The sequence below is a fragment of the Salvelinus fontinalis genome, chromosome 19, assembly GCF_029448725.1.
Source record: "Salvelinus fontinalis isolate EN_2023a chromosome 19, ASM2944872v1, whole genome shotgun sequence".
NCBI lineage: Eukaryota > Metazoa > Chordata > Actinopteri > Salmoniformes > Salmonidae > Salvelinus > Salvelinus fontinalis.
This window is the reverse complement of record NC_074683.1, coordinates 19338062-19352303: the sequence shown is the minus strand read 5'-3', so window position 1 is coordinate 19352303 and position 14242 is coordinate 19338062. Positions and strand designations below refer to the sequence as shown.

The following is a 14242-nucleotide window of genomic DNA, read 5'->3' as shown; positions in this document are numbered from 1 at the left end:
AGATGACTGCCAAGGCCCCCATGGGCCAAATCTCTGGGGGCTCCATATCTAAATATTTTCAGGGTCCATAAATCTACCTAATGGTCAGATTTGGAGCCTTTATCTTAAACAATACATCTGAATACCAAAATATAGTAGCTGTGTTCGAATACCCATACTAATATACTGTATACTAAATACTTAATGAGTATACACCACATACTATCATTTTAGTATAATGTAAACAAACAGTATTCCTTCAGTTGAGTGTACTAGCGTTTCGCCTGTCGACCGGAAGTAGATGATGTTGCTATGCAACTTCTTGCTAGCTTGCTAGCACAGCTAACACATTACCAGCTAGACATCTTACAACTTCATAATCAAGTCAATAAACGTTGGGTTTATTAGTTAGTTAGATATCATATACAGTAGTTACAATACTGTCAAGTTTGATATATTAATAGCCAACTAACGTTAGGTAGCTAGCTAAAATACCGGTACATACTAGCAACTGCTGTAATGATATGCTATGTAGCCAGCTAGCTAACAATTGTCAGCCAACACAACATGCAACGTAACTTATTTGAAGTCATTACTTTATTATATTGCTCAATATTTTTTTCACTATTGTCATAATTAGTTAAAGCAACGAATTTGTATCCTCTCTCATTGGACTTCAGTTGCATATTTTCCACCATATTCTTCAATCTGAAGATGTTGTGAAGTCATTTTCTGAGGAATTGCATTATTGGCCCTAAAAGCACAGCAAGTGTCCACTGCTTGTTAACTTCGTATTTTGGTGAATGTAGTATGACATCCGGGATCTTTTGGCATACTAACTATATCCACACTATGACCAAGAAGCATACCAAATACTCAATATACATCACAAATAGTACAGTTAGTGCAGTTAGTATGAGTATTTGAACACAGCTCTAGTTACTGTCTGCGGCCATTTTGAAAAATTGCGGCCACACTCCCTCTGGGGCCAAATCTGGGGTGGCTCCATATCTAAATCTTTTCAGGGTACATACATCTACATCTACAATTTGGTGCTTTTCACAAAAAAAATATGATTGTTTCAGATTTTTGGAGCTAAGCTCTGGGCTCTATTACACTAAATGGCCATGATCTGTGCAATACAGGGCCTAGCTCTCACATGCTGCTTGTCTCCCACAAATCATGCTGCAAGGTCAGTGTAACGTGGGGTTCACACATTAACACAACACCAGCAGCTATCCAAACGTGATCTTACTGTATAGAGCCTATAACTCTAGGAGGGAGCCCCATGCGTAATCAGGCCTCTTGGCTACAATGAGTTCTGAGGTCTACTCTGCTGGCACAACAGAAAATAAAAACAAGAAAAGTTTCAGGTAGAAATTGAGGGTCTAGAATGGACATTGCTATTTTTCAAATGAAATGTCTTCTCTGCATTCTATTTCTCAACATTACCCTCAAACTGTGCCAACTAAGAACACCTGAAGTCTGTCCCCTGTGAATGAGCCAATCGAAGGGGCACACTGGCCAAAAGGCCTCGCCAACCATCTGGCAGGATATGACATACAGTATGTGCTGCAGATGAAGTATCAATTAAAGTTAAAAGAGGACAGGCGCCAGGCATGCAGGAAGGCGAGTTTCACACAGATGGTCCCTGTTAGCCTGTCTGACACCTAGCAGATGTGTATCCTAATACTTCAGGCTGGCTGACTTTGACCCCTTACACCAGCCATTGCTATTGTACAAACTAGGTTTGTACGAGAAATCGTACAAAGTATGATAGAAATAAACAGTTCCATCATGTTCAAGTAGGTGATAATCACCAAGAAACTCCATGTTCTTTGCACATTGTCAAAATCTGGGCTCGTATTCCCAAACGGGTGAGTAGGAGAGCTAATCTAGAACAAGTTATGTTTTATGGAGATCATCCGAGATTAACACACCTACTCAGAGATGCTTTGTAAATACAGGCCTTGGCAAATGTTTTCTCAAGACTTTGTGATGACTGCAACGTTTACATGACAGTGACACACCCTTCTACAAGACATAAAAGCACAGCACATGATCTAGAAACTAAAAATAGTTTCAAAGAGTTCCAAAGCGTTGATGGAACAACTAATTAGCCACACATGGATCTAGACATGAACCATTCGGCTGAGTTATGGGATCAGTTGTAGTGATTCGTGAAGTCATGAAACTTGGAGAAAATGCTCACTCCAAAAGAAATGATCCTTGGGGACAAACTCTTTCGTATGTGCCTTAAAAATGGCTCCAAAACCCCCCAAATGTCTTTGCTGCAGCGTGGAAAAAAACCTAAGACTTTGTTGGAGAGCACAGAGGAGCAATAAAGTATAGCTAGGCTGATTTACAAAGCAACTCCTTCAAAAATATTTTCCTAATGCTCCTCTGCCAGTGTTTAATGATAAGAGCTTCTCCAAAAGCCTGGCTGTGGGAGTACAAATGTGTAGGGAGTACATTTTCGGGAGTGAAATGGAAAAGATTAAGCAATTACAAAAACATACCAAAGACGAACTTCACTGACTTCACTTTTGAAATACAGCATTGCGTTTTTTTCTTCGCGCCTCTGCTGAAATACATTTTCAACACATATCTTGCTTTTTAAATCATAGAAATGGTCACATCAAACAGCCCTGGTGCAGTAGCGCATAACACAACTATGTATGACTATTTTCAATGTAACTCCATTCTGCATTCACTTGGGGGACGGAAAAAAATATATTTTCTGACCATATCCCTCAGCAAGTCATAAAACGCTGTGATGAAGGCAGTGCTGAATTCCAGTGTCTACACTTGGACAGCCATGGATGTGAGGGTAAAGATTAATGATGTACACCTGGTTTCCCCGACTCTAGATTTCATATGGAAGGACCAAACTCCCCCAGGTTTCTCAGTCCATCTGGCTGGTAGTGTGGAAAACACTCTTTCTTCACACTTTCCACTATCCCATTCGTTACAGAGGGTGTGGTTTGGAGCTGGAGCTGAAAACATGTCTACACTCAACCGCCACGATCGGTGGTGTTGAATCGCCAATGTGGGGACACAATCTATTCCAGTAATAGATTGTGAAATGTATTCCAGACGTTTCTATGTCAAGCCAGTTCTATCAGTCTGGAATACAGTGTATTTATTTATACTAACAGCTATTGGAGGACACTTATGTTACGCTAAATGGACAAATGCTAAAATAATATGCATATTAAAAGAAGCAAACAATGAACTGACTCTGGGACACTTTGACATGAATTTCTTGGAGAACACATTTAATTCAGTGCTGCTATTTTGATATGCCTGTTTACACTGGGCTCCAATAAAGCCTTAAATGAACACTACATTGGAATTAGGTCAAACACTTCTCAAATGCACCACACGTCCGTGGAGGAGAGGGTGACTGGCCAACTTTGTGGAATGCAGTCCCTTATATGTTCACAACTCTGGTCTGATAAATGACCTGCACTTGGATTTCATCTTGATGCTGGTATTTCAGGGGGTTTCCAAAGTGAGCAACGACAAAAAACACATTTGAAACAAGCACTCAATGTCGAGTTGCAGAGATTGTGCATTTTAGCAGTTCTGGACCGGTTCAAAACTGACATTTTGGTGTACAAAGCAATCTGTGAACGTTGTAGGGTCCTGAGCCTTACAGTGCCAGAAAGACCCATGTGGCTGCTCTCCACTACTACTCTCTCAGCGGAGCAGACTTGAAGTGTCAGGTTTTAGACCACACATTTGCGTAGGGAGTGCCATATTTTCTGGCCTATCCAGACAAATAATTGTTTTTCTCTTCCTGTGAGTGATGGAGAGAGAGCTTGGGAGACAGCATATGAAAGGTGTCAGTCTAGCAAATCCTGGGATATTCACATCTGGTTCTAGAGCTCTCAACATGACAAAATACTCAATAATTTCATAGAATTTAAACAAGTTAATTTTCTCATGGTCACAGATGGACAAAGCTTCAGCTTAAAGCTGAAGTTCTAACGAGTCTGCACTCATTTGAAATGTGTCTCTGCGCCACTCAGTAGGCGTTTGGAAGAAATATATCTGTCAGTTATATGAAATGGTGCCAATATTGTACTAAGTATGATCATATTTATTTTACAGCTACAAGAAAGGTGAAATCTTATAGTAAATCGTTTATAATTGGAATGTTACTATATTTAGAAAGCATTTCAGTCATATCAAGACCAATTGCTCCACTTTTGATGAATAGAAAAATAAATCTAATGATTTTAAAATGTTCATCTTATTTGTACTATAAACTTGAGCTTGTGTACTCAAAAGTGACCACACCTCTAATTTAAATATATATTTTTAAATACCAGAAAGGTGTATTCTAGACTTTTCTAAAACGATTCAACATTACCAGTTATTGCAGTTATTGTTTATGGCCAGCTCATGAACAATAATTATAATTTGTTTGGGTATGTCTATTTAGGCAGAAATCTACATTTTGCCCTATCATTAAAGGGAAACTCCACCACTTTTCAACCTCATTTTCATTATATATAGCACAACACCAATGTCAAAATACGTGAAAATGGCGAATTTCAAAGTTTTGTAGAAAGAATATATAAAATTAAAAAGTTCTACCCAATGAGATTCGCGGTGATGTGGAGAACAAGAAAATACACCCCCTTGGGCTGTAAAGATTGAAAATCACCGTTTCTACTTGTAATTCTACCCTATGATGTCTCAAAAAATGTTTGGACCTTATCTTTTTAACTATAGATCATAGAAAAGCTCTGTTTCCACATATGCAGACACTGGTTTGGTGCAGAAGATGATGAATATGAGGTTGAAAAGTGACGGAATTGCCCTTTATTAAGCACTCCTCATTTGCCCCACTGTAACTGCAGCTCACCTCGAAACCTTCCCCTCTTCAACCACTCTAAGTGTAGGTATCACTCTGCCTTCAAACACATGGTGTCTGATATTTATGCAAGATGTGCTTGCATGCTCACATGTTATAATGAGGCAACCTACCATGGCCAGTTTCAGGCAAACACAAGTTCAAACTTATCACTTACCCTGAGCTGAAATAGCTGTATTCCACAGCCTTTGGTAAAAACAAAAATCTGCAAAATGACAAAGGTCTTTAGGTCATTATCCTCCTGGTATTTCCTCTCTGTGCAGCTGGCTTGTCCAGCTCCCCCGAAGGAAGGCGGATGAGCGTGGTGGAGATGGGGCTGATAGACCGCAGAGGAGCCTTGGTTATCGGCACACACTGAAACTCAGCACTTCAGAAACAGACGGACACCCTCCCGATCACACTGCAGAGGAACTGTGGCACTGAGTCTAAGGTTGAGATGGAACAAACTCCCAACCTCCTGGAGCACTGCCACCCCTCTTTTCCTCCTCCCACTTTCTCCAAAGAGGGAAAAAAATGAAAAGATTGAGGAGGGGTAGGGGACAGAAAAAAGGAGTCTTAAACAAGAACCAGATGCACAGCCCTGTTTGATCTAGATGTGATGTCACAAACCTAGAGCAGGATTCTCCCCTCCCCTCCTTCCCTTTCTTCCTCCAACGCTGCAGGGCCCTTTTGGTTAACCTGGCAACCTGGAGATCTGGATGTATGTTTCAAAAGGAAAAAAACAACAGCACGAAAACAGCATCATTAAGTTATAACTCTACTCTTTTGTTTTTGCTCTGGATGTCAAAGTTGAGTCAAGTTTGCAAGCAGTTGAAGTAACTGGCATGTGGTGGTAATGTGACGCACCCCTGGCGATTCCCTCTCATTTAGCCATGCTCAATGGAATGACAAGGCTCTTTGAAACTTGGGACAGAGGCTTACCTCTGGGTCTTGGTTCAGCTGGTTCTCTCTCTGTAACAGAGAGAGGGTGAGAGGGATAGGCAGAGAGAATAAGAGAGAATAAACAGGTCCCGTGCTGTGAAAATCATTCCAGGGCCATTGACTGTGCACAACGTCCCAGAATGTGGATGGATGATTTGTTGGTCTGCCAAGACCTTGGTTTGGAGCCCCTACAAATGAGATGATTACACTTGCTTAGTGTCAAGATGTTCTTCAGGAATGTGCAAGACAGTGTTGAGCACTAATAAAGCAGTTTGGCACCAGATGGAAATGCAATACTGCTGCTAGTGAAAGTCTGCTAAAACAACCACACAATGCCATGGACCTAATTAAAATACAGTCATATACTGGTGCAAAAGTCCCTGATAATGTTTGTAAAGTTTTTGTTGCAACTTCTTGAAACGACAGTACAGACCCTCCAGGGCCCCATTTTGACAATTTAAAAAAGACTGCAATACTCCCAATACTATTTTATAATTTATTCCAACCTCTAATTCTGGGAAGTTTATGCAGGCTGCCAATAATTCACGCAAGGTAAACGTACATATACAAAATACAGGATATAATGTAAATGCTTTAATTTCATTCTGAACTTGCATTATGAGAATTTAAGTCATTCTATGATATCGCCCTAACATCCCAAAAATTTACGAAATGTTAAAATCTAAGCCAATGAGAAGAATGGCTACAGAAAAAAAAAGACTGAAAGAGTAGCTGTAAGTAGAGGCCGCAGCATGTGTCTGAATATGAGCAAACCCAGGCGTTCTCCCAGTCACCGCACTGTTAAATTAACATTTGTTCTTCACATTCGTTTAAACATTGCTGCACAGTTCTACAAGCTAGAAGCTAAGAAAAATAAGAAATTCCCTACTCCAGCAGACAAAATCAGGCACATATCGTCATGTAACTTTCTGTTTGTTAACTGGTTTTCTGGTTTTCTGGTTGAGAGGACATCACTATATTACCAACCCGATAAAGACGTAATTTTCTGGTTGCTAAAAAGACATTTACAAAACGTAGATTTACAACCAGTATAAAACCTGACCATGATGTCATGAGATCATTACAATCTGTTTTGCCTGCTGGGACTATGCTAACTGCCTGGAAACCTTCATAGTCTGTCTACTCTAGAGTGCTCCATGATGTGTCTGGGTCCATGTGCTGTGCTGCAGCCTGTTTGTAAGGTTTTACTAGCACCCCCCAATATGTCCTGCATTGCGTTACACTGTTATGATGGTGCTAGGCAACAGCTTCCCAGAAATGTTGTCGTATCCCACTGAGTTACAAGCTGTGTTAAATTCAGACACAACATGCATATTTTAGTGTTGCATTTCAGCTAGCTAAAATGAAAATGTTACAATAATGAGGGGTGGCTACATTTTTTAAAAATTATTTCAACTTTTTTGTTGATTATAAAGTGTTAAAGTGCAGTTCAATGTATTAACTGTCCGTGCCTTTCCATGTATGCTGTACAATAGGCCAAGTTGAAAGTCGGTGTTTAATGAAATTCTTCCTGGTTCATCATCTATCACAGCCAATGTTGTCACCATATATTGCATTACCGACAACCAACACCCCATATTAAGATAGTAAATACTAAAATGTGAAGTTCGACTGTGGCCTAATTGGTGCCCCATGTCCCTCTGCATAAAGACCAAAAGGTCTCGGAGCAAAAGGAAACATATTTTCCCCTTCACGGTTCCGATGTGGCAAGCGCTAATGATTGTTGCACACCATTAATGTCTCCCTCACAACTTTAAGCAACTGACCAACATGTCAAGGCAGAGCTCAGCTGAGATCTGTGCTAAGAATCTCATTCAACGCATGCCAACTAAGTGACTTAATTTGGGTGGATAAAAGCATTCTGAGGGTATTCTCATGGTGCTTTTCAGCTCATTGCGTTCTATAATGAGAGCCAGCTTTCAGATGTAATACTAACAAGCAGGTAGCTGACACAATGCAGACTATGGGACTGATTATTTTCAACTCCACATAGGACGAGGATGCCATTTTCTTTAGCATCCAAAGGATTCTCATCCTGATGATTCTATGGGTGTGGTTCAAATGGTGTTCAGTGCCTATATGGAAATTATGAAATGGAAATGTTGTCCTTATTCCTAGTCAAGCCGCAAAGATATGCTCAGTGTGCTAGTTTATTTTCTATTCATAAGCAACAGAATACTGTCTCTGTCGTAACCAAAGTATTCACGCTAATCTTCCTGGTGGGGCCTCTCCTTGCCTTCCTCCATAAACGCATTATCAAAAGGAACAAACAGTTCAATGACCACCTTTTGGCTTTCAACGGGAAATGTATGTGCCATTTCTACCAACATGTGTATTGCCCCGTTGGAGTGTAAACGAATAAAAAGGTGGACATGGGGGTGTCTCAGCGCGCTCACAGCATGTCTGAAATATCTTGGCTGCTGGAGAACGTATTAAGTACAGCAGTTATGATGGACAGAAGGCTCTGCAAATTGACACATTTAAAGTGTCCAACTTGGTTCCATCCTTTCTCTTCAAAGCTCTGTTTTTTATCTCATGCTGTGCTTATCATAAGGTGTTAACTTCTGATCATAAAGAACACATCTTTATAAGCCAGTGAAAAATGAATACTCTGATAAATTAGGCTATCCAATACACCACTCAGCTACAGTGCCCTCTGTAATTGTCTTCTTTTGGCTCTATACTTCAAAAGTTTGGAACTGAAATCAAACAATGAATATTAGGTAAAAGTGCAAACTCTCAGCTTTAATTTTAGGGTATTTTCATTCATATCGGGTGAACTGTTTAGAAATTAGATCACTTTGTGTACATAGTCCCCCAATTTTAGGGGAGCAAGGTATTGGCAAGGTATTGGGATAAATTCTCTTATGTGTATTTTATTTTAATAGGATCTCTTTTAGTCCTCATTTGGACTAATCATCCAAGAGTCCTTAAACATTAAAATACAATTTATAATAGATCACATTTTAACATATGTTACACTGTTACAAACAGACATAATACACTGACATATTGACCAGATAAATACTCTTGATGTCTGAAAATATAGATTCCTTCATCTATCATAGTCCCACACAACCTTCCAATTTATTATACACTGCTCAAAAAAATAAAGGGAACACTTAAACAACACAATGTAACTCCAAGTCAATCCCACTTCTGTGAAATCAAACTGTCCACTTAGGAAGCAACACTGATTGACAATAAATTTCACATGCTGTTGTGCAAATGGAATAGACAACAGGTGGAAATTATAGGCAATAAGCAAGACACCCCCAATGAAGGAGTGGTTCTGCAGGTGGTGACCACAGACCAATTCTCAGTTCCTATGCTTCCTGGCTGATTTTTTGGTCACTTTTGAATGCTGGCGGTGCTTTCACTCTAGTGGTAGCATGAGGCGGAGTCTAAAATCCACATAAGTGGTTCAGGTAGTGCAGCTCATCCAGGATGGCACATCAATGCGAGCTGTGGCAAGAAGGTTTGCTGTGTCTGTCAGCGTAGTGTCCAGAGCATGGAGGCGCTACCAGGAGACAGGCCAGTACATCAGGAGACGTGGAGGAGGCCGTAGGAGGGCAACAACCCAGCAGCAGGACCGCTACCTTCGCCCTTTGTGCAAGGAGGAGCACTGCCAGAGCCCTGCAAAATGACCTCCAGCAGGCCACAAATGTGCATGTGTCTGCTCAAACAGTCAGAAACAGACTCCATGAGGGTGGTATGAGGGCCCGACGTCCACAGGTGGGGGTTGTGCTTACAGCCCTACACCGTGCAGGACGTTTGGCATTTGCCAGAGAACACCAAGATTGGCAAATTCGCCACTGGCGCCCTGTGCTCTTCACAGATGAAAGCAGGTTCACACTGAGCACATGTGACAGACGTGACAGAGTCTGGACACGCCGTGGAGAACGTTCTGGTGCCTGCAACATCCTCCAGCATGACCGGTTTGGCGGTGGGTCAGTCATGGTGTGGGGTGGCATTTCTTTGGGGGGCCGCACAGCCCTCCATGTGCTCGCCAGAGGTAGCCTGACTGCTATTAGGTACCGAGATGAGATCCTCAGACCCCTTGTGAGACCATATGCTGGTGCGGTTGGCCCTGGGTTCCTCCTAATGCAAGACAATGCTAGACCTCATGTGGCTGGCGTGTGTCAGCAGTTCCTGCAAGAGGAAGGCATTGATGCTATGGACCGCCCGTTCCCCAGACCTGAATCCAATTGAGCACATCTGGGACATCATGTCTCGCTCCATCCACCAACGCCACGTTGCACCACAGACTGTCCAGGAGTTGGCGGATGCTTTAGTCCAGGTCTGGGAGGAGATCCCTCAGGAAACCATCCGCCACCTCATCAGGAGCATGCCCAGGCGTTGTAGGGAGGTCATACAGGCACGTGGAGGCCACACACACTACTGATCCTCATTTTGACGTGTTTTAAGGACATTACATCAAAGTTGGATCAGCCTGTAGTGTGGTTTTCCACATTGATTTTGAGTGTGACTCCAAATCCAGACCTCCATGGGTTGATAAATTTGATTTCCATTGATAATGTTTGTGTGATTTTGTTGTCAGCACATTCGACTATGTAAAGAAAAAAGTATTTAATAAGAATATTTCATTCATTCAGATCTAGGATGTGTTATTTTAGTGTTCCCTTTATTTTTTTGAGCAGTGTATTTAAATGGTTCTAAAGCATTCTTTATGGTATATTTGAAAGGTTGCTTGTTTTCTCAGGTAAATTATTCAGTTTCTTTATTGCTCTAAATCGAAATGTTATTTTGCCTATTTCTCTTTTATGTCTGGGTAACACAGATGGTGGACAATCTATTCCTAGTATTTACTGAATATCTGTCTCTTAGCAACTGAATACTGTTGTAAATAGAGTTTTGCAGTTTTAAATAGAGTTCATTGTGAAATAAAATAACCATGTATTTTTTCAATTATCTTGTTGATTGATGACCAACCAAGAGCATTGAGCATGACTACAACAGAATACCCATATACCCACCTTAAAACAATCCTTGCTGCTTTGTTCTGTGCAATCTGCAGCCTCCTAAATCAACTTGCTGATGCTTAGGGCGTTTGCTTAAGAATCTTTCCCTGCAAATATTTAGCTATCCTTCTGATCATTCATGCATTTAGTTTTTTACATAGATGAGTTGTTTGAGACGACCATGATAAGCAGTTGTCCAGCTGCACCCCTAGCAGTTTGGTTTCTGCCACTTACTCAATTTGTACTCCACCCATACTTAATTGTATCCCATGCTGTGTTAGCCATATCCTGGTGGAACAGACCAACAACCTTGGTTTTCAAAACAAGTTTGTTCCGGCAAACCCACTCCCTGATATCTACTTGTAGAGCTTGCTGTTCCTGTTGAACCGATTGTCTTGCTGTATAATTTGTAGTATCATCTGCAAAAATAGTAGCTTGAGTTTCAGACAAGGCATACGGAAGGTCATTGGTATATATTAAGTAAAGAAGTGGCCCAAGGCAGCTGCCCTGCGGTATTCCACAGTTTAAAGCATGAGGGGAAGAAAACGACCCATTGACTGTTTCCTGTCAGTTAGATATGACTGTACCCAATTCAATGCTGCCTCCATAAACCCATGATGCAATAATTTTGTCAAAATTATTGCATGATCCACTAAATCAAATGCTGCACTATCATAAAAAAATTGTACACCCACAAACCTTCCATTATCCAGAGCATTAAGGCACTGGTCAGTTATGTCAACCAATGCAGTGGTAGTGGAATATTTTTTGCGATAAGCATGCTGATTGGCCGTAATCAGATCATTCTTTTCCATGTACTCCCATATTTGTCTACTCCAATACCCTCCAATATCTTACTGAGTGAAGGGAGTTGTCACGCCCTGACCGTAGATATCCTTTTTATGTCTCTATTTTGGTTGATCAGGGCGTGAGTTTGGGTGGGCATTCTATGTCTGGTGTTCTATGTTGTCCTTGTTTTGTATTTCTATGTGTTTGGCCTGGTATGGTTCCCAATCAGAGGCAGCTCTCTATCGTTGTCTCTGATTGAGAACCATACTTAGGTAGCCTGTTCCCACCTGTGTTTGTGGGTGGTTGTTTTCTGTTTTGTGTGTTCACCTTACAGGACTGTTCGTTTGTTGTTTTTGTTGTTTCGTCAAGTGTTTCGTATTTTATTAAAGGTAATATGAACACTTACCACGCTGCACCTTGGTCCTCTTCTCCTTCTCCCAACGACGGTCGTTACAGGAGTTGACTGATTGGTCGACTATTGGCAGGAATAATGGGTTATTTGCTCTCTTTTGGGATTGGACACAGTTTAGCATGGTTCCATACATTTGCAAATATACCCTTTTCCAGTGGTGCTGCAATCTGGGGAGCAGCAAAGCAATGTACAAAAATATCATAAGATAGTAACCTGTATATTTACCATTGGGTAATGATTTCAATCGGGTAATGAAACCTCCTCTACTGACAGCATTTGAAGACTAGAAGAACAGTTTTTTTGCTCATAATATGATCATCAATCCATTGGACAATAGCTTGTTTGGAAGAATGGGTGTTTACATTATCGCTCAGTAAAGTACATTTCTTTGTAAAAAAATTGAAAAATTATTGTCAATATCAGCTGGTTCTATTATTGTTCTCCTGTCAACCTCCACACTAGATGGACATGATGAAATAGATATAACAAGTAAGCCCTTAAAACTTTTTGTCAATATGGGGGTGCTGTTTCCACTTTGTAAAAAATCGTGCCCAAATTAAACTGCCTCGTATTCTATTCTAGATCGTACAATATGCATATTATCATTACTATTGGATAGAAAACACTCTCAAGTTTCTAAAACTGTTTGAATTATATCTGTGAGTAAAACAGAACTCATTTTGCAGCAAACTTCCAGACAGGAAGTGAAAAATCTGAAAACGATGCTCTGTTCCAGGGCCTGCCTATTCAATTGCCTTAAATTTATGGATTTGCATGCACTGCAAACGCCTTCCACTAGATGTCAACAGGCAGTGGAAGGTGGAATGGGGTGTCTAGCTTGATCTGAGGTCGAACAAGAGCTCTTGGAATGACGTGTCCAGAATTTCCTTTCTCTACCTAGGCGCGGGAAGCACCTCCCTATTGTCTTATGATAAGCGTTCGGTATACACGGCTAATATCTCCGGCTTTGTTTTTATTTGATACATATTAGAAAAACATCATAAAGTAGGTTTTTTCAGACGAGTTTCATCAGTTTATTCAAAGTTTAATGGGACTTTTGGAGTTTTCCGTTCTCTGCGTCGAGAGAAATTGGGAACGTCATCAGCATTGGCTAGCCTTGTGGAGGGAATTCGACAGGAGAGAAGGACATTCTAAAACCAAACAACGATTTATTCTGGACAAAGAACTCCTTGTACAAGATTCTGATGGAAGCTCAGCAAAAGTAAGAACAATTTATGATGTTATTTTGTATCTCTGTGGAAAATTCTATTATCTGCCGTTTTTGGCGGGTGCTGTCTCGCTATAACGTAAGCTGTTTGTTATCGTAAAGTTATTTTAAAAAATCTAACACGGCGGTTGCATTAAGAACCAGTTTATCTTTCCTTTGCTATCCAACATGTATTATTTAGTAAAGTTTATGATGAGTTCTTTGGTCAGATTAGGTGAGTGTCCAAAATATCTCCTGACATTCTGGGGAATCGATGCTACATTTTCACAATGTATAACCACAGGTTGCAGCTCTAAATATGCACATTTTCGAACAAAACATAACCTGATGTTATAAGACTGTCATCTGATGAAGTTGTCCAAGGTTAGCCTGTTATGGCTGCAGGGCGAATATTGAAAAAACTGGAAAATGTGTGCACATTTTCAAACGGCCTCCTAAGAAACTTTTTATTTTCCAATATGCATATATTTACTACTGTTGGATAGATAACAGTCTGTAGTTTCTAAAAAGGTTTGAATTGTTTCTCTAAGTCGAACAGAAATATTTTTACAGCCATTTTCCCAGCCGAATTGAGTTTTCCAAAATGCGATGTGTCTCTTTAAGACCTTCTCTATAAAAGGCCCTTTGACTTAGGACCATAGGGACACGTCACAGGCGTTCGTCAGACTGTAATGCGGAAGTGAGAATTGAAAGGAGTCGAATATCTCGTCCATGGACTGAATAACACACCTTCTTGTGAGACCTGCGCAGTTAAAAAAAAATTCCGGGCGCGAAGGATAATTTGTTCTCGGCTTCTGGAACAAGGTAGATAACGTTGAATATGATGCCTGACTACGATATTATTTGATACATGTCACAAAATCATCCTAAAGTATGTTTTTTCAATATACTTTAATTATATTATTGCAATTTATTCTGGACTTTAGATGTGAAACGACGGAAGAATTTTTTGAAGAAACGCTTTCTAGCGCCGCAATGCTATCGTGCCTGCTAACCAAAGAGGGAAATAATTCGTTCTGGAACCC

General features: G+C 40.5%; 1 protein-coding gene across 2 annotated transcripts in view; it reads right to left on the bottom strand.

Annotated features, from left to right (window-relative positions):
- Positions 1-5298, bottom strand: part of LOC129816465 (collagen alpha-3(VI) chain-like) — a 91493-nt gene extending 86195 nt beyond the window's left edge. For both annotated transcript variants that reach the window (XM_055870994.1, XM_055870995.1), the window contains exon 1: positions 5022-5298. The gene's annotated coding sequence lies outside the window, so the exon portion shown is untranslated. The remainder of the gene's footprint in view (positions 1-5021) is intronic.
- Positions 5299-14242: the final 8944 nt, after the last annotated feature.